Source organism: Coregonus lavaretus (genome assembly GCF_964263955.1).
Source record: "Coregonus lavaretus genome assembly, contig: HAP1_SCAFFOLD_2598, whole genome shotgun sequence".
NCBI classification, from domain to species: Eukaryota; Metazoa; Chordata; class Actinopteri; order Salmoniformes; family Salmonidae; genus Coregonus; species Coregonus lavaretus.
The window spans coordinates 48,103-70,305 of NW_028160965.1; the positions used below are offsets into that span (position 1 = coordinate 48,103).

The 22,203-nt window shown below is 44.5% G+C and overlaps 1 long non-coding RNA gene across 1 annotated transcript; it reads right to left on the minus strand.

The window, feature by feature from the left end:
- Positions 1-16,874: 16,874 nt before the first annotated feature.
- On the minus strand, positions 16,875-21,362 carry LOC311121256. Its single transcript, XR_014612251.1, has 3 exons — positions 21,229-21,362; positions 21,044-21,103; positions 16,875-20,807 (listed from the first exon to the last, which is right to left on the minus strand). It is a non-coding gene; the product is annotated as an uncharacterized lncRNA (long non-coding RNA).
- Positions 21,363-22,203: the final 841 nt, after the last annotated feature.

Below are 22,203 nucleotides of genomic sequence, written 5' to 3' on the forward strand. Positions count from 1 at the left end.
TCCATGTCTTCTATATGGTGTTCTATACTGTATGTAATGATATGTCTATGTCTTCTATAAGGTGTTCTATACTGTATGTAATGATATGTCTATGTCTTCTATATGGTGTTATATACTGTATGTAATGATATGTCTATGTCTTCTATATGGTGTTCTATACTGTATGTAATGATATGTCTATGTCTTCTATATGGTGTTCTATACTGTATGTAATGATATGTCTATGTCTTCTAGATGCTGTTCTATACTGTATGTAATGATATGTCTATGTCTTCTATATGGTGTTCTATACTGTATGTAATGATATGTCTATGTCTTCTATATGGTGTTCTATACTGTATGTAATGATATGTCTATGTCTTCTATATGGTATTCTATACTGTATGTAATGATATGTCTATGTCTTCTAGATGGTGTTCTATACTGTATGTAATGATATGTCTATGTCTTCTAGATGGTGTTCTATGCTGTATGTAATGATATGTCTATGTCTTCTAGATGGTATTCTATACTGTATGTAATGATATGTCCATGTCTTCTAGATGGTGTTCTATACTGTATGTAATGATATGTCTATGTCTTCTAGATGGTGTTCTATACTCTATGTAATGATATGTCTATGTCTTCTATATTGTGTTCTATACTGTATGTAATGATATGTCTATGTCTTCTATATGGTGTTCTATACTGTATGTAATGATATGTCTATGTCTTCTAGATAGTGTTCTATACTGTATGTAATGATATGTCTATGTCTTCTATATGGTGTTCTATACTGTATGTAATGATATGTCTATGTCTTCTATATGGTGTTCTATACTGTATGTAATGATATGTCTATGTCTTCTATATGGTGTTCTATACTGTATGTAATGATATGTCTATGTCTTCTATATGGTGTTCTATACTGTATGTAATGATATGTCTATGTCTTCTAGATGGTGTTCTATACTGTATGTAATGATATGTCCATGTCTTCTAGATGGTGTTCTATACTGTATATAATGATATGTCCATGTCTTCTATATGGTGTTCTATACTGTATGTAATGATATGTCTATGTCTTCTATAAGGTGTTCTATACTGTATGTAATGATATGTCTATGTCTTCTATATGGTGTTATATACTGTATGTAATGATATGTCTATGTCTTCTATATGGTGTTCTATACTGTATGTAATGATATGTCTATGTCTTCTATATGGTGTTCTATACTGTATGTAATGATATGTCTATGTCTTCTAGATGCTGTTCTATACTGTATGTAATGATATGTCTATGTCTTCTATATGGTGTTCTATACTGTATGTAATGATATGTCTATGTCTTCTATATGGTGTTCTATACTGTATGTAATGATATGTCTATGTCTTCTATATGGTATTCTATACTGTATGTAATGATATGTCTATGTCTTCTAGATGGTGTTCTATACTGTATGTAATGATATGTCTATGTCTTCTAGATGGTGTTCTATACTGTATGTAATGATATGTCTATGTCTTCTATATGGTGTTCTATACTGTATGTAATGATATGTCTATGTCTTCTAGATGGTGTTCTATACTGTATGTAATGATATGTCCATGTCTTCTAGATGGTGTTCTATACTGTATGTAATGATATGTCTATGTCTTCTAGATGGTGTTCTATACTCTATGTAATGATATGTCTATGTCTTCTATATGGTGTTCTATACTGTATGTAATGATATGTCTATGTCTTCTATATGGTGTTCTATACTGTATGTAATGATATGTCTATGTCTTCTAGATAGTGTTCTATACTGTATGTAATGATATGTCTATGTCTTCTATATGGTGTTCTATACTGTATGTAATGATATGTCTATGTCTTCTATATGGTGTTCTATACTGTATGTAATGATATGTCTATGTCTTCTATATGGTGTTCTATACTGTATGTAATGATATGTCTATGTCTTCTATATGGTGTTCTATACTGTATGTAATGATATGTCTATGTCTTCTAGATGGTGTTCTATACTGTATGTAATGATATGTCTATGTCTTCTAGATGGTGTTCTATACTGTATGTAATGATATGTCTATGTCTTCTAGATGGTGTTCTATACTGTATGTAATGATATGTCTATGTCTTCTAGATGGTGTTCTATACTGTATGTAATGATATGTCTATGTCTTCTAGATGGTGTTCTATACTGTATGCAATGATATGTCTATGTCTTCTAGATGGTGTTCTATACTGTATGTAATGATATGTCCATGTCTTCTAGATGGTGTTCTATACTGTATATAATGATATGTCCATGTCTTCTATATGGTGTTCTATACTGTATGTAATGATATGTCTATGTCTTCTATAAGGTGTTCTATACTGTATGTAATGATATGTCTATGTCTTCTATATGGTGTTCTATACTGTATGTAATGATATGTCTATGTCTTCTATATGGTGTTCTATACTGTATGTAATGATATGTATATGTCTTCTAGATGGTGTTCTATACTGTATGTAATGATATGTCTATGTCTTCTATATGGTGTTCTATACTGTATGTAATGATATGTCTATGTCTTCTATATGGTGTTCTATACTGTATGTAATGATATGTCTATGTCTTCTATATGGTGTTCTATACTGTATGTAATGATATGTCTATGTCTTCTAGATGGTGTTCTATACTGTATGTAATGATATGTCTATGTCTTCTATATGGTGTTCTATACTGTATGTAATGATATGTCTATGTCTTCTAGATGGTGTTCTATACTGTATGTAATGATATGTCTATGTCTTATATATGGTGTTCTATACTGTATGTAATGATATGTCTATTTCTTCTAGATGGTGTTCTATACTGTATGTAATGATATGTCTATGTCTTCTATATGGTGTTCTATACTGTATGTAATGATATGTCTATGTCTTCTATATGGTGTTCTATACTGTATGTAATGATATGTCTATGTCTTCTATATGGTGTTCTATACTGTATGTAATGATATGTCTATGTCTTCTATATGGTGTTCTATACTGTATGTAATGATAGGTCTATGTCTTCTATATGGTGTTCTATACTGTATGTAATGATATGTCTATTTCTTCTAGATGGTGTTCTATACTGTATGTAATGATATGTCTATGTCTTCTATATGGTGTTCTATACTGTATGTAATGATATGTCTATGTCTTCTATATGGTGTTCTATACTGTATGTAATGATATGTCTATGTCTTCTATATGGTGTTCTATACTGTATGAATTCTGAGGATTTAAAATATGAATCTATAATCATGCTTCCCTTTCAATGTCAATGTGTATTTGTAACATTCTAACCCTGTTTACAATAGTGCTTTGACGAAGAAGCTTTCTCCAAAACGTGTCAGCAAGTAATATCACTGAATGGAATTAATCTGCCGTCCTGCACCTTATTTTACAAACAGTGAGCAGGAGAGGATGGTGACCTGGGGGATCTGAGGTACTGGAATGCATAAAAATATATATATCCTTTATGATAAAGCATTGCATTCATATCATCACATTTGGGTAGTGGCATAGAGCAGTAGAGTAGAGGCACTTCCAGAAGTTGGACACATGGGGGACATTTTTAGTAGCATAATGGCCGAGAAAATGTTGGCCTTTTAGAAACGCATTTCATGCAATTCTATGTCATTTTACATGACGAGACTTTGGTAGAGTATTTGTTAATACCACACAAATGATGGAAATGGCAGGCTACACTGACAAACTGAGAATCACAGATCAATAAAAACGACCTTGTCATGAATCCATCAATAGCCGAGGCCTAGGTGTGTGGAGACACATATTGTAGGCTACAATATGAGGAGGAAATTATAGTCCTAAAAATGCTTTCCAGTTTCACTGACTCACCCAATGATGCACAGCTCCCTCACTGGTGATGGCCGATGCACTCGTGCCAAAAGCCTATCTCTCTCTCTCTCTTTTGTAAAACAATATTTGGAAGTTGATCAAATATTTTGGTGGCCTACAGCATAGAGTCTAAATAAATGATGAAGTACAACGCTTGAGAGATGAGAGTTCAGGCTCCTGTCTATCAGAGCAGAGAGGGAGAGAGATCATAGAAAGTGAATCTCATTCTAGTTACATTTGAAGTCGGAAGTTTACATCCACCTTAGCCAAATACATTTCAACTCAGTTTATCAGAGCAGAGAGGGAGAGAGATCGTAGAGAGTGAATGTCATTGTCACGACTTCGGCCGATGCTGCCTCTCCTCCTTGTTCGGGCAGGCTTCGGCGTTCGTCGTCACCGGCTTACTAACCACTGCCGCCCCAATCATCATCACAATTGTCTTGTCTTGTCAATCACACACACCTGGTTCCTATCCCCTAATTAGTCAGTGTATAAGTGTTCCCTCTACCCCCTTGTCCTTGTGGGGGATTGTTAATTGTGAGAGTAGTGTAGCTCGGTGGAGCTACTCATAACATTGTGTTGCCAGGGTAGATTTCCCCCCTGTGCCTATGTATTATTGGATATCCGTTACAGTGTATTTGCCAGGGATGTTAGTTTGCCCTGTGCCTGTTTCGTTGATCGCTATTGGAGCGCATTTGTGTGTCAACGTAGGAATAAACTCTGTATTCGGTGATTACCCTCCTGCGCCTGACTCCTTCCACCACACTCATCACAGTCATTCTAGTTATGTGAGAGATACAGGCGTGCTTCTCACACAGCCACCGTCACGCGTCGGCCACGCGTTTGTCTCCAACATATACTATGCCCACATACTCAAGTGTAGCTGTGGGGCTTACAAGTCTGAATTTCTTACAGCCTAATTTTCAAGACATCAATGTACAGCAACATTTTTAGGTGTCACTGCAGAACACCCTCCATATGCATATGAACACATACTCAGAGGTGGGGCTTACAAGACTCACATTTCATATACTCAGAGGTGGGGCTTACAATACTCACATTTCATATACTCAGAGGTGGGGCTTACAACACTCACATTTCATATACTCAGAGGTGGGGCTTACAACACTCACATTTCATATACTCAGAGGTGGGGCTTACAATACTCACATTTCATATACTCAGAGGTGGGGCTTACAATACTCACATTTCATATACTTTTCAAGACATCACTGTAGGACAAACATTTGATTTGATATCAGAATATACTTCAAATAAAATAAATCGATGTATGCTACAGCAGAACACATATTATAGTATATAGGCCTTGTCAGCTTCCTGCCTCCTGTTTGTCTCCGGGCCTCTAGAGGTCATCTGTGTTCCCCTCTGCCTTAGTTCTTCCTCGTGTGTCCTTATTAGCTTTATCCAGGTCACCTGTGCCTTGTTTCCCCTAGAGTATTTTAGCTGTGTTTTTTCCCCTTGTTCCTCACTTGGTTTTTGAGTCCTGGCTATGTGTCTCCTGCTGTGTCCCACAGAGTCTTTCCGAGTAAGCTTTTCTAAGTTATCTTTATTTTGTTTTTCTCCCCTCGTGGAGTTATTTTGTTTTGTCCTCCTGTTTTGTTTACTGTACCTCTGTTAGTATACCTCTTTCTGAGAAGAACTTTTGTTGGATTATTTTTGAAGTGCAAAGAAATACCTTTTTTTATATTAAACCTACTTTGCCTGGAGTATTGCCTTGGGTGTTTCGTTTGGGTCCTACTATACCTCCTCTGTGGCTAAGGGGTAGAACACCCAACTCTCCACATCTGAGACCTGAGTTCAAGCCCAGCTTGTGACAGAAAAACCAAGTCAATCATGGACCCAGAAACACTCAGCTCCAAGGACCTGTTGGCGGTGATCGCTCGACATGAGGCATCTTTCCAGCGCCATGAAGCCGTTCTCAGCCGACAGGAAGAGCTGATGGCTAGTCATTCTCAACTCCTGGCCGATATGATGAGTTCCCTCCGCCAGCTCTTTGAACGCCTCCCTGGTCCTTCCCCTTACTCCAGGTCACCCCCCAGTGACGACAGGCCTTCTCCATCGGCGGAGCCCCGACTACCACCTCCCAAGCCCTTTTCTGGGGATCCAAGCTCTTGCCAGGGTTTCCTCACCCAATGCTCCCTCACCTTCGAGCTCCAACCCTCAAGTTTTCCCACCGACCGTTCCAAGATTGCCTACATCATTACCCTTCTTTCAGACAAGGCGCTCTCCTGGGCCTCTGCGGTGTGGCAGTCCCAGGAGGCCTGTTGTGACTCCTACGCTGCATTTGTAGAAGAGTTCAAGCGGGTGTTCGATCATCCTGTCAGTGGGCGGGAAGCTTCCAAGCGCCTACTGTCTCTCCGTCAGGGTCCCCAGAGCACGGCAGATTTTGCCATTGAATTCCGGACCATAGCAGCAAGGAGCGGATGGAATGATGAAGCGCTGAGGGTCTGTTTTCAGGGAGGGTTATCTGAGCCCCTTCAAGATGAGTTAGCCACCCGAGAACTAGCTGGGGATCTCGAGTCCCTCATAGCCTTGGCCATCCGCCTGGACAATCGTCTAAGAGAGCGGAGAACGGCTCGCCGCCAGGGGTCTCAGTCCCAAGTTCCTCTGAGCAGCTCTGTTTCTCCTGTTTGGGCTCCGTCATTCAGAGCTTCCCCGGCTCCTGAACTGCTCCAGGATTCCCCGGAGAACATGCAGTTAGGCCGTTCCAGGCTTTCTCCCAACGAAAGGGAACGTCGCATGAGGGAGCGTCGGTGCCTCTACTGCGGGGTTGCCGGCCACTTCCGCTCCACTTGCCCCGAGCTTTCGGGAAACGCCTGTCCCCGCCTAGCTACAGGAGGGCTGTGATGAGGAAAATTAGAGCTCCTCCTACTAACGCTGTCTTAGCTATCCCAGCCACTCTGTCCTGGAAGGGCCACCAGCATCGGGTCCAGGCTATGATTGATTCCGGTGCCGCAGGTGATTTCCTGGATTTAACCTTGGCTAAGGAACTTAAGATCCCTACCCAACTACTTCCTCAACCCCAGGCAGTTACAGCCTTAGATGGCAGACCTCTGGAACCAGGAAAGGTTACAGAGGCGACTCAGTCCCTGCGACTTACCATCTTTCAACACCAGCAGGGGTCCCACTTGCCAACTCACCTGCATGCTTCAGAGTCCCTCAGCCCCTAGTACCCAGTTTCAAGAGTCTGTTGACGTCTCCCGAGTCCCCAGTGTTTACCATCGGTTCAAGGCAGTGTTCAGCAAGTCCCGGGCTACTTCCTTACCGCCTCACCGCACGTATGACTGTGCCATTGATCTACTCCCTGGTTGCTGCCCTCCTAGAGGTCGGATCTTTTCCTTATCCTCCCCCGAGCACTCAGCTATGGACACCTACATTAAGGAGTCCTTGGCAGCCGGCCTCATCTGTGCCTCTACTTCCCCGGCTGGGGCGGGCTTCTTTTTTGTTGAAAAGAAAGACGGGGGTCTTAGGCCTTGTATTGATTACCGGGGACTCAACAAGATCACGGTTCGGAATCGATACCCCCTTCCTCTCATGGCCACTGCTTTTGAGCGGCTTCAAGGGGCTTCCATTTTTACTAAACTGGATCTCCGCAATGCTTACCATCTCGTGCGGATCCGGCCAGGAGACGAATGGAAGACGGCCTTCAACACGCCCACGGGGCACTATGAATATCGGGTGATGCCGTTCGGGCTCACCAATGCCCCCGCAGTATTCCAAGCCCTGATTAATGATGTTCTCCGGGATATGCTTAATCTGTTCGTCTTCGTGTACCTGGACGATATCCTCATCTTCTCGAGGTCACTGAAGGAGCATGAGGGGCATGTTAGCAGGGTTCTCCAGAGGCTCCTTGACAATCACCTCTACGTTAAACCTGAGAAGTGTGAATTTCATGTTTCCCAGACTCAGTTTCTCGGGTTTATTGTCACTCCCGGCCACCTAGAGATGGATCCCAAGAAGGTCAAAGCGGTCCACAGCTGGCCCACACCTGCCACGGTCAAGGAGGTTCAACGGTTCATTGGCTTTTCTAACTTCTATCGGAAGTTCATTAAGAATTTCAGCTCTGTGGTAGCCCCCTTGACGACGCTTACCAAGGGAGGAGGGACCAAGATTCACTGGGGTCCGGAAGCAGCAGGGGCCTTCGAGGATCTCAAGCGCCGCTTCACTTCTGCTCCGATTCTGGTGATCCCTGACCCAGAAAGACCTTTCGTGGTGGAGGTGGACGCCTCAGAGGTGGGGGTGGGAGCCGTCCTGTCACAGAGGGGTGAGGATGGGAGATTACACCCTTGTGCCTTCATGTCTCGCCGCCTGTCTGAGGCCGAGCGCAACTACCACGTGGGGGATCGAGAGTTGCTTGCGGTAAAACTGGCCTTGGAAGAGTGGCGCCATTGGCTTGAGGGGGCTCAGCATCCTTTCCAGGTTCTCACAGACCACAAGAACCTGGAATATCTCCAACAGGCAAAGCGGATGAACCCTCGGCAAGCACGATGGTCCCTTTTTTTTAATCGATTCCAGTTTCTCCTGTCTTACAGACCTGGCACCAAGAACGTCAAGCCGGATGCCCTGTCTCGAGCCTATTCTCCCGAGATACAAGAGAAGCCCTTGGCATCGATTATTCCGAGGTCTAGGATCGTCGCACCTCTTCAGTGGGAACTAGAAAGAGGGGTACGAGAGGCCCTTGTCCATGAGCCCGATCCAGGCGGTGGTCCTGCCGGGCGCCTGTACGTTCCTCTCTCTGTTCGGGCCCGCGTCTTGCAGTGGGGTCATGAGTCGCCCTTGACATGCCATCCGGGTAGTGCTCGCACACTGGAATTCCTCCAGCGGCGGTTTTGGTGGCCGTCCATCAAGAAGGACGTGCAGGTCTATGTTGGGGCCTGCCCTGTGTGCAACCAGGGAAAATCGACACGTCAGCGACCCCAGGGACTGCTCCATCCCTTACCTGTTCCTCGCAGGCCATGGTCACACCTTTCTCTGGATTTTGTTACGGGACTTCCTCCATCCCAGGGCAACACAGTCATCCTAGTGGTTGTTGACCGGTTCTCTAAGGCTGCCCGGTTTATTCCCCTGCCCAAGCTGCCCTCGGCCAAGGAGACTGCTGAGCTCCTCATGAACCATGTCTTCCGGATATTTGGAATTCCCCTGGACGTTGTCTCCGACCGAGGTCCCCAATTCTCGTCCCGGTTTTGGGGGGCCTTCTGCAGGCTTATTGGGGCCACAGCCAGCCTATCGTCTGGGTTCCATCCAGAGTCTAATGGCCAAACGGAACGGATTAATCAGGATCTGGAGACCACCCTGCGGTGTATGGCGGCCAGTAATCCCACGTCTTGGGCCACCTATATCATTTGGGCTGAATATGCCCACAACACCCTCCAGTCCTCAGCCACCGGATTGTCCCCCTTCGAATGCCAGTTCGGATACACCCCTCCATTACTTCCAGAGGAAGAGGCGCAAGTTGGTGTTCCCTCGGCCCAGCGCTTTGTCCAACGCTGTAGGCGGACCTGGAAGAAGGCCAGGCGTACCCTCCTTCGGACCTCCCAGAGATACCAAAGTCAGGCTAATCGCCGCCGCCGGACGGCCCCTAGTTTCCGAGCTGGTCAGAGAGTTTGGTTGGCCACCAAGAACCTGCCCCTCCGGGTCGAATCCAAGAAGCTTTCCCAGAAGTACATCGGCCCTTTCCGCATAGCAAGAAGAGTTAACCCTGTTTCTTATCGTTTGGTTCTCCCTCGCTCCCTTAGAATTAACCCCACTTTCCATGTTTCACTACTAAAACCTGTCTTGTCTTCTCCCTTTGCCCCCCCACGCAGACCCCCGCCACCTCCCAGGATCATTGACGGCCAGCCAGCCTACACAGTGCGCCGGATACTGGACTCCCGGAGGGTCCAGAACTCTCTGCAGTATCTGGTGGACTGGGAGGGCTACGGGCCAGAGGAGCGCTCCTGGGTTCCAGCCAAGGACATCCTGGACCCAGGTTTGATCCGAGAGTTTCGCACCCTGAGGCCAGGGTGTTCTGGAAGGAACGTCAGGAGTCGTTCCTAGAGGAGGGGGTCCTGTCAGCTTCCTGCCTCCTGTTTGTCTCCGGGCCTCTAGAGGTCATCTGTGTTCCCCTCTGCCTTAGTTCTTCCTCGTGTGTCCTTATTAGCTTTATCCAGGTCACCTGTGCCTTGTTTCCCCTAGAGTATTTTAGCTGTGTTTTTTCCCCTTGTTCCTCACTTGGTTTTTGAGTCCTGGCTATGTGTCTCCTGCTGTGTCCCACAGAGTCTTTCCGAGTAAGCTTTTCTAAGTTATCTTTATTTTGTTTTTCTCCCCTCGTGGAGTTATTTTGTTTTGTCCTCCTGTTTTGTTTACTGTACCTCTGTTAGTATACCTCTTTCTGAGAAGAACTTTTGTTGGATTATTTTTGAAGTGCAAAGAAATACCTTTTTTTATATTAAACCTACTTTGCCTGGAGTATTGCCTTGGGTGTTTCGTTTGGGTCCTACTATACCTCCTCTGTGGCTAAGGGGTAGAACACCCAACTCTCCACATCTGAGACCTGAGTTCAAGCCCAGCTTGTGACAGGCCTCCTGCCTATCTGATAATATGAAGCGCATATTCAGATTAACTTCACAGGACAGAACAAGTTTGTAAAGTTTTCCAGAACCTTCCACAACACGGCCATTTCCTGGTGCGTCTTCTCCTCCCTATCTCTTGTTTTGCTCCTGGTGTCTGGGACACATCTGGGTCCTTTAGCAATCCATGACCTCACATAGGGGACTGGGTTGAATTTGGTCAGGGGTGGGCCAACAAGGTTCAGAAAGAGTAGCCCTGATATGGTGGAGGTATGCAGAGAGGCGCGGGTTGAGGTGCAAATCAGATTCATTTGAGAAAATCCCTGCTGGCCTTCTGCACTGGAGATGGGGATGGTGCTGACCTCCATCAACATCTCTTTAAGTCCATCTGGAGATGGGGATGGTGCTGACCTCCATCAACATCTCTTTAAGTCCATCTGGAAAGTCTCCTTTATCATTACCATCAGTGTCCCTGTACTGCCTGTAGGCCCGTATGACCGTACGTGGACTGCCAATGCCAAACCTCTGGCAGAGAGATTCTATCACTGTTTCTCCATACAGTGCTCCTGCATCCTCTGGCCAGTATTGAGCATAAAGCACCTTCAGCTCCTCTATGAACTGGCTGTATCCTGTATTGTCCACTGGTGACTGCCCTGTGTGCAGTAATAACACCCTCACTTCCCTGGTGACTGCCCTATGTGCAGTAATAACACCCTCACTTCCCTGGTGACTGCCCTGTGTGCAGTAATAACACCCTCACTTCCCTGGTGACTGCCCTGTGTGCAGTAATAACACCATCACTTCCCTGGTGACTGCCCTGTGTGCAGTAATAACACCCTCGCTTCCCTGGTGACTGCCCTGTGTGCAGTAATAACACCATCACTTCCCTGGTGACTGCCCTGAGTGCAGTAATAACACCATCACTTCCCTGGTGACTGCCCTGTGTGCAGTAATAACACCATCACTTCCCTGGTGACTGCCCTGTGTGCAGTAATAACACCCTCACTTCCCTGGTGACTGCCCTGAGTGCAGTAATAACACCCTCACTTCCCTGGTGACTGCCCTCTGTGCAGTAATAACACCAATAACACCATCACTTCCCTAGTAATAATTGTGTAGTCTCTCTTTTGGAGCTCGAGTGACAATTCAGATAGTTGTTGAAGTGCATGACACATAAGACCTAGATTGTTAACAAACACATGCGAGGATATCCCCATGGCAAGGCCACTATAGCTGTGATGGTCACGCCGTCGTGGGACGCATCCTCAGCTGCTGTGGTGAAGTTGTAGTGTCGAGTTAATGTTGCTAATTATTGCTCTGAAACAAAGGAGTCCGCTTATACTGAGCTTTGATCATAAGTTTTATTTATATCACAAGATTTCAGCATAAGTTTACAGATGTATATAGCATCCGGAGAACAGAGTCCCAAAAGAATAAGTCTGTTCTGATCTTCTTTGTTCAAACCCAGTACTTATAATCTTTCCCAAAATATGGGGGGTTCCCCATACTGACCAATCCCCTGTCTACAACACACAGACTCCCTCTGTTCTATGGGGTGTCCCTCTAAAACGGCTCCCTCTGAAACTGAATAAACATCCTCTTGAAAACATTAGCAAAGTCATAATTCATCATACACTACAAAGTGCTTGTGAAGAGCCGGGTAATTTCTCATTTTTTGGGCCATTGTTTGGGCATGTTCAAAACCCTTTATTCTGAGGGCTCTTTGTTGCTTTTTTAAGTCGGAGGCAGAACATGTTACTGTACATTCCACCCACTCCTTTGCTAGTTTCAACCCTCCAGTCTTTTCCGGGCCCAAGCTCCCTACCTTTTTGCATGTTGTATAGGCCAGCTTTGAATTTTGCGTGACAAGCCAGGGGTCATAAATTTGCTTGGTCTTGAACTGAGCCTCCGTCCAAATTGCACCTGCTCCGGGCACTGCCCCCCCCCCCCCCCCCCGTGCACTTCGTCGGTGGATGGACATATGTAGAAATAATAGAGGAGGTCTGAAATCAATGGGGAAGGATTAGGATGATTGCACAGAAGGATCTCCGCACTTTTACATGATGGTTTTTCTAGGAGGTGGGAGAAATAACCAGGAGGCAACTTGATTTAACTCTGATCGCTTTTTTAAATGTTTACAGTGCAAACAGTGAACAAATTGTATAAATAATGCGTGAGGTACCGGAGCCGGGCAAATAGGTGCTGGAACAAATGAGGTCAAATCTGAGAGGTGCCAGATCCGGCTCAAATTAAGCACTGGAACCCAGGTCTGGAGTGTATGACGTTGGTGTATTGGTACTGAATATACCAGAGATGGAGACAAGACTGATTGGAACAGAACCAGTGAGACCCAGACCAAGACTCAACCACTAGAGACCTCTAGACCCATGTGTCCAACCTGTAAGGAGACCTAGACCAGTATAAATGTGTCTTACCTGTAAGGAGACCTAGACCAGTTTAAATGTGTCTCACCTGTAAGGAGACCTAGACCAGTTTAAATGTGTCTCACCTGTAAGGAGACCTAGACCAGTTTAAATGTGGACAAATGAGCCCCAGAGTGTGAACATTAATGCTAGTGTGATGATGATGCTGTCAGTACAGCATAGTGTGGTGAGTTTCAGAGTTGGTCATTAGTCCTCATAGGGGATGGTTTCATTCTATGGAGTAGCAGTGGTCTTCATGACATTGTGCATGTTTTAGATCAAATCCATTGCGGTGAACTGCACAGACTCACTAATCTACAAATCCACTTGCATCTGAAATATTGACTCACTAAGTGGTCCAGATCAGTGATTCTGCGCCTCTCCTTGATCAGACTGATCCCCTCCAACACACTGATGACGGTTTCTCACTATAGAGAACAGTCAAGCCAAGCAGGGCCAAACTGGGCTGGCTAATGCTACAGAGCTGAGTCAAGCCAAGCAGGGCCAAACTGGGCTGGCTAACACTACAGAGCTGAGTCAAGCCAAGCAGGGCCAAACTGGGCTGGCTAACACTACAGAGCTGAGTCAAGGAGGGCCAAACTGGGCTGGCTAACACTACAGAGCTGAGTCAAGCCAAGCAGGGCCAAACTGGGCTGGCTAACGCTACAGAGCTGAGTCAAGCCAAGCAGGGCCAAACTGGGCTGGCTAACACTACAGAGCTGAGTCAAGCCAAGCAGGGCCAAACTGGGCTGGCTAACACTACAGAGCTGAGTCAACCCAAGCAGGGCCAAACTGGGCTGGCTAACACTACAGAGCTGAGTCAAGCAGGGCCAAACTGGGCTGGCTAACACTACAGAGCTGAGTCAAGCAGGGCCAAACTGGGCTGGCTAACACTACAGAGCTGAGTCAAGCAGGGCCAAACTGGGCTGGCTAACACTACAGAGCTGAGTCAAGCAGGGCCAAACTGGGCTGGCTAACACTACAGAGCTGAGTCAAGCCAAGCAGGGCCAAACTGGGCTGGCTAACACTACAGAGCTGAGTCAAGCCAAGCAGGGCCAAACTGGGCTGGCTAACACTACAGAGCTGAGTCAAGCAGGGCCAAACTGGGCTGGCTAACACTACAGAGCTGAGTCAAGCCAAGTTCTGGAACCATCCTTGAAAGGACAATGTGTAAAGAAAATATCCCAGCCAGTCCAGTCCAGTTGTGGTCAGCTCTGTTGTGTGAATCTTGTTTCTCCATACCTCTAAATGCCATCTTTCTAGATGGTGCCATTTTCAAATAAAATAAAATAAAATGTAATTACATTTGTCACATGCGCCGAATACAACAGGTGTAGACCTTACCGTGAAATGCTTACTTACAAACCCTTAACCAACAATGCTGTTCAAGAAATAGAGTTAAGAAAATATTTACAAAATAAACTAAATTAAAAAAAAAATCAAATCAAAAAGTAACACAATAAAATGACATAACAATAATGAGGCTATATACAGGGGGTCATTCTTGAGGTGGAGTAGCTCTGCCAGTCAATGTGTGGGGGTACATGTTAGTTGAGGTCATTTGTAAAGTGACTATGCATAGATAAACAGCAAGTAGCAGCAGTGTAAAATCAAAAAGGGGGTGTGGGGGGGGGGGGGGGGGGGGGGGGTCAATGTAAATAGTCCGGGTGGCCATTTGATTAATTCTTCCCCCATTCGTTTGGGATTGAGACTTGCAGTCACCTTGATTTAAGACCACTTTTGAGAAGTGTTCCACAGGCAGTAAATCTATTGTAGAATAAATGGAACCTGGATCCATTTCATTCTATTAACATGGCTTGTGTGTGTTATAGCAGTAATGGGGTTAAACTGATATTAAAATGACAACTCCATAGGTGGGTACCAGGTCAGGGGAGTTCATCTCTGCTCCCAGCATCCCTGGGACAGTACTGATCAACATAGCTGACCTGATGCAGAGGTGGACCAGTGATGTTTTCCTCTCAGTGGTGAGACTTGTCCTTCCATTTGACACACTGTTACCTCATAAGATCATACAAGATGTTACAGGCTTATTGCATGTGTAAACAGACCTGTGTTCAAATACTATTTAAAATAATTTTGATTGAGTTTTCCTGTTCCAACGGAACAAATAGAAAAGTCCTAAAACTATAAGCTAACCCCGCCCACCTGGAAGATTAAAGGAAATGCTCAAAGTATTTGTAATATTTCAAATAGTATTTAAATCCAGGGTCGTATTCATTAGGGAACACTCTAGCAAAACATTTTGCAACAGAAAACGTAAACAAACGTTTATTTTCAGTTAGTCCATCCCTGTTTCATTTAATTTTCTTCAGTTTGGTGCCTAGTGAATACGACTCAGGTCTCTATGGAAATATCAATGTAAATTAACCTTAGGTTTTTACTCCTCACTTTCCCTTTCAGGTCTATAGGGTTTTGCTGCCCCCTGCTGGAGACTGGAGCACAAGGCAGTCCCTGGCTTTCTTTGGGCAGCTGGAGGATGAGGCCCTCCTCACCTGTTGTGACGGGTCCAACAAATATCCCCTGGTGAAGGCAGGGTCCTATCTCATCCAACGCTTCAATGACTCTTATGGGAGGCAGTGAGCATTTCCCATGTTAAGCTATGGAATTAATTGTACAGCATTGGATTGGTGTTGGCATGGGGTAGAGGGAGTTTACATATACCAGTCATTTCCTTTTAAATCCATGAAGGGAAGTGGACAAGTTCACACTTAGAAAGGAGATAATAGTTCCACACCCCATGTGTCCTGATAACTACAGGAATGGAACCATATTGAGGTTGTCTGCTTTCTATAGTCTCCCGAGTGGAGCAGTGGTCTAAGGCACTGAATCACAGTGATAGCTGTGCCACTAGAGATCTTGGTTCAAATCCAGGCTCTGTTGTAGCCGTCAGCGACCGGGCGGCGCACAATTGGTCCAGGGTAGGGGAGGGAATGGCCGGCAGGGATGTAGCTCAGTTGGTAGAGCATGGTGTTTGCAATGCCAGGGTTGTGGTTTCGATTCCCATGAGGGCCAGTATGAAAAATATATATAATAATAATATAATATGCGATTTAGCGGACGCTTTTATCCAAAGCGACATACAGTCATGTATATATATATATATGCACTAACGGTAAGTTGCTCTGGATAAGAGCGTCTGCTAAATGACATAAATGTGTATGGTTTGAGAGAGAGAGAGAACATCAGGTAAAGTTCTGGGGGATGTCAGCCATGAAGTTGTCTAAACACAACTGGAATATAATTTATTTCTGATTCATTGTTAATGGATTTTCCATTAGGAACACAGGGGGAAAACCTAACACAACAACACACATAACACACAACCAATAAAAACAAAGGGGGAGGAAACCACTAAAGTCATTACCATATTGTCATTTTCTAACGACAGGGAGAAAACATGTAAAATCTAGAAGACTACTTTAGATCTGGTCAAAAGAAGCCTAGTGCACTACGTAGGGAACAGGGAGAGATTTGGGACAGAGACAGTAACCCCTGTATGGAAATCTTCATTCTAATGACAGTGAGCAAATCTCCAATCTCCACCCTATTCCCTATGTAGTGCACTACTTTAGATCTGGTCAGAAGTAGCCTAGTGCACTACGTAGGGAACAGGGTGTCATTTGGGCCAGAGCCAGTATCTCCCCTGGGTATGAATTGTCTCTCTATCTTATCTGTCTTCTATATGATGTTCTCCTCTCCTCCTCTCTTCTCTCCTCTATTCACTCTATTCTATCATCCATACCACATGCCAGCTTCAACACAATCCATTTACAAGTTAAAGACACACCGTGGAATAAATAGCAAAGGAAAACTACTACTAGATGGATTTTTTATTTCCCATCACCATGAATCATATTTAATAACTGAACAGTAGCAGACCTAACTTCATCTGTTCCTGACTCTGGGTAGTGGATTAAAAAGACCATTAATCTCCAATGATATTAAAGTACAATTCTGAACATTACTGATATACTGAGTGGCAAGTCAAGATATCTGCTGGTTTTATTGTTTGGTTAATAGCACCACCTGCTGGACAGGTTTAATATTGCTTGACTGAGCAGTATGGGAGAATAAAAGATGCCAAACTTAGGGCCGGTTTCCCGGACATCTCCATTAAACATGCTTTTTAGTCTAGGACTAGGCTTCATCTGTGTCCGGGAAACCGGCCCATATAGTTCAATTAGCAAGTAAGTAACACTACCTGTTCCATGATACTGAGGAAAATGACATTGAGACAGAGAACCAATTGAGAAAACATTTCAATGGTTCTGAATGACAACCAACATACATTAACAGCATACATCATGATTAATGTAAATGTATAAGATTAAAACGCTGCACTTACAAATAATATGAATGCATTGAATTGTAATTCATAACATCTTCTGAAGATCAAATCAATCAAATCATTGTACATAAAAACAGAGCAGAATGAATCATCACATCTGGGGACCATCACCACCAGCATGACCAGTATCTATGTGGACCCTACTACAGTTTAACCAGCTCAGCTATAGACTACACCAGCATGACTAGTATCTATGTGGACCCTACTACAGTTTAACCAGCTCAGCTATAGACTACACCAGCATGACTAGTATCTATGTGGACCCTACTACAGTTTAACCAGCTCAGCTATAGACTACACCAGCATGACTAGTATCTATGTGGACCCTACTACAGTTTAACCAGCTCAGCTATAGACTACACCAGCATGACTAGTATCTATGTGGACCCTACTACAGTTTAACCAGCTCAGCTATAGACTACACCAGCATGACTAGTATCTATGTGGACCCTACTACAGTTTAACCAGCTCAGCTATAGACTACACCAGCATGACTAGTATCTATGTGGACCCTACTACAGTTTAACCAGCTCAGCTATAGACTACACCAGCATGACTAGTATCTATGTGGACCCTACTACAGTTTAACCAGCTCAGCTATAGACTACACCAGCATGACTAGTATCTATGTGGACCCTACTACAGTTTAACCAGCTCAGCTATAGACTACACCAGCATGACTAGTATCTATGTGGACCCTACTACAGTTTAACCAGCTCAGCTATAGACTACACCAGCATGACTAGTATCTATGTGGACCCTACTACAGTTTAACCAGCTCAGCTATAGACTACACCAGCATGACTAGTATCTATGTGGACCCTACTACAGTTTAACCAGCTCAGCTATAGACTACACCAGCATGACTAGTATCTATGTGGACCCTACTACAGTTTAACCAGCTCAGCTATAGACTACACCAGCATGACTAGTATCTATGTGGACCCTACTAAAGTTTAACCAGCTCAGCTATAGACTACACCAGCATGACTAGTATCTATGTGGACCCTACTACAGTTTAACCAGCTCAGCTATAGACTACACCAGCATGACTAGTATCTATGTGGACCCTACTACAGTTTAACCAGCTCAGCTATAGACTACACCAGCATGACTAGTATCTATATGGACCCTACTACAGTTTAACCAGCTCAGCTATAGACTACACCAGCATGACTAGTATCTATGTGGACCCTACTACAGTTTAACCATTTCAGCTATAGACTACACCAGCATGACTAGTATCTATGTGGACCCTACTACAGTTTAACCAGCTCAGCTATAGACTACACCAGCATGACTAGTATCTATGTGGACCCTACTACAGTTTAACCAGCTCAGCTATAGACTACACCAGCATGACTAGTATCTATGTGGACCCTACTACAGTTTAACCAGCTCAGCTATAGACTACACCAGCATGACTAGTATCTATGTGGACCCTACTACAGTTTAACCAGCTCAGCTATAGACTACACCAGCATGACTAGTATCTATGTGGACCCTACTACAGTTTAACCAGCTCAGCTATAGACTACACCAGCATGACTAGTATCTATGTGGACCCTACTACAGTTTAACCAGCTCAGCTATAGACTACACCAGCATGACTAGTATCTATGTGGACCCTACTACAGTTTAACCAGCTCAGCTATAGACTACACCAGCATGACTAGTATCTATGTGGACCCTACTACAGTTTAACCAGCTCAGCTATAGACTACACCAGCATGACTAGTATCTATGTGGACCCTACTACAGTTTAACCAGCTCAGCTATATACTACACCAGCATGACTAGTATCTATGTGGACCCTACTACAGTTTAACCAGCTCAGCTATAGACTACACCAGCATGACTAGTATCTATGTGGACCCTACTACAGTTTAACCAGCTCAGCTATAGACTACACCAGCATGACTAGTATCTATGTGGAGCCTACTACAGTTTAACCAGCTCAGCTATAGACTACACCAGCATGACTAGTATCTATGTGGACCCTACTACAGTTTAACCAGCTCAGCTATAGACTACACCAGCATGACTAGTATCTATGTGGACCCTACTACAGTTTAACCAGCTCAGCTATAGACTACACCAGCATGACTAGTATCTATGTGGACCCTACTACAGTTTAACCAGCTCAGCTATAGACTACACCAGCATGACTAGTATCTATGTGGACCCTACTACAGTTTAACCAGCTCAGCTATAGACTATACCAGCATGACTAGTATCTATGTGGACCCTACTACAGTTTAACCAGCTCAGCTATAGACTACACCAGCATGACTAGTATCTATGTGGACCCTACTACAGTTTAACCAGCTCAGCTATAGACTACACCAGCATGACTAGTATCTATGTGGACCCTACTACAGTTTAACCAGCTCAGCTATAGACTACACCAGCATGACTAGTATCTATGTGGAGCCTACTACAGTTTAACCAGCTCAGCTATAGACTACACCAGCATGACTAGTATCTATGTGGAGCCTACTACAGTTTAACCAGCTCAGCTATAGACTACACCAGCATGACTAGTATCTATGTGGACCCTACTACAGTTTAACCAGCTCAGCTATAGACTACACCAGCATGACTAGTATCTATGTGGACCCTACTACAGTTTAACCAGCTCAGCTATAGACTACACCAGCATGACTAGTATCTATGTGGACCCTACTACAGTTTAACCAGCTCAGCTATAGACTACACCAGCATGACTAGTATCTATGTGGAGCCTACTACAGTTTAACCAGCTCAGCTATAGACTACACCAGCATGACTAGTATCTATGTGGACCCTACTACAGTTTAACCAGCTCAGCTATAGACTACACCAGCATGACTAGTATCTATGTGGACCCTACTACAGTTTAACCAGCTCAGCTATAGACTACACCAGCATGACTAGTATCTATGTGGACCCTACTACAGTTTAACCAGCTCAGCTATAGACTACACCAGCATGACTAGTATCTATGTGGACCCTACTACAGTTTAACCAGCTCAGCTATAGACTACACCAGCATGACTAGTATCTATGTGGACCCTACTACAGTTTAACCAGCTCAGCAGTACCATAATAGAGATTAAACCCAGGATAGAGGGGCTGAGTGAATGTGGTCTGGACTCTGTGGAGGAGGGTCATTGTATCAGAGACACTGTAGAAGGACAGAGTACCTGCCTTGTGATCCAGGTCCACTCCTACTCTGGAGGACTGAGGGCCTGATACTTTAGTCTCAACATTATTGTGTCTGAAACAATAACCACCACTAGAGCACACTAAACTCCAGGACTTGTCATTGTATCCAAATTCACCATCTCTCCCTGTTCTGCTGATGTCTTTATATGAGACTGCTGTGATAACATCCCCCCCACTCCACTCCACCTCCCAGTAACAGCGTCCAGACAGACCCTCTCTACACAGAACCTGGTAGTTGGTGAATCTGTCTGGATGATCAGGATATGGTTGGACTCTGTCTGTATAGGTCACCTTTCTGTTTCCTTCAGACAGAGAGAGGCGTTTGTGTGCTGTGTTTGGGTCCAGTGTGAGCTGACAGGAATCTGGGAGAAGAGCAGAGCAGAGACCAATGAGGGGAGTTAGAACAATAAGTGAAGTCAGATACTGTATCTACCCTGTCTTTGATTAGAGCACAGCAGAGATCAAATCAGAGAAATATGAGCAGTCAGATAGATACCCAGTCTTTGATTAGATCTACTATTGCTATATATTTCTAGAGGGATTGTTAGGAGTGTCAGTAAAAAGAGACTGTTAGTTACTTCAGAATAAAGAGACTCACATTGTAAGAACTGTTCTCTGGTCTTGGGCTCTGGAGGCAGTACAACATCCACTATATTCACTACAGACACACAAACACATTCACAGAGAGAGGGAATGTTATCATCATACCATATTCCACATGTATATGACTAGTAGGGAACTTTCAATGGTCTAAAGTTGATGTTCTTATTATTTTCAACACACCTGTAGTGGAGATCTTGGTCCATTCTCCTTTAAGGACGTCTTCTAGTGTCTCTCTCAGTTCAGACACAGTCTTACTCACATCTCCAAAGTACTGAAGAGGACGGACAACGATGCTGGGTAAGTCTGAAGATACACTGGTACTGGAGAGAGACTGATAACTCTGGAGAGAGAGAGAGAGAGAGAGACATTTACATTTTTACATTTTAGTCATTTAGCAGACGCTCTTATCCAGAGCGACTTACAGTTAGTGAATACATATCTTTATATACTGGCCCCCCGTGGGAAACGAACCCACAACCCTGGCTTTGCAAACGCCATGCTCTATCAACTGAGCTACATCCCTGCCGGCCATTCCCACCCCTACACGACGCTGGGCCAATTGTGCGCCGCCCATGAGTCTCCCGGTCGCGGCCGGCTGCGACAGAGCCTGGATTCGAACCAGGATCTCTAGTGGCACAGTTAGCACTGCGATGCAGTGCCTTAGACCACTGCGCCACTCAGGAGACACAAGAGACAGAGACAGAGACAGAGCAGAGCAGAACCAACTGATTGAGAGTTTTAATTTCATATCACATGTATCAAGGCAGTTGAGTTACCTGGAGGAAATGGATGTGATCCTCTGTGTGTGAGAGCTGCTCCAGCTCAGTGCTTCTCTTCCTCAGCTCAGCTATCTCCTGCTCCAGTTGCTCCAGGAGTCCTTCAGCTTGACTCACTAGAGCCGTCTCTTGGGATCTGATCAGCTCCTTCACCTCAGAGCGCCTTCTCTCAATGGAGCGGATCAGCTCGGTAAAGATCTTATCACTGTCCTCCACTGCTGCCTGTGCAGAGCGCTGTTGAGAGAGAGAGAGAGAGAGAGACTGACTTGTCTTACTTTAATGAGCCATCCTCATTACACTAACACCCCCACCCCTAAAAGCACATTGCGTGCAGGTCCACAAGCAGAACGCCTGGAAGCTGCGGAGGTGCACTAATTTG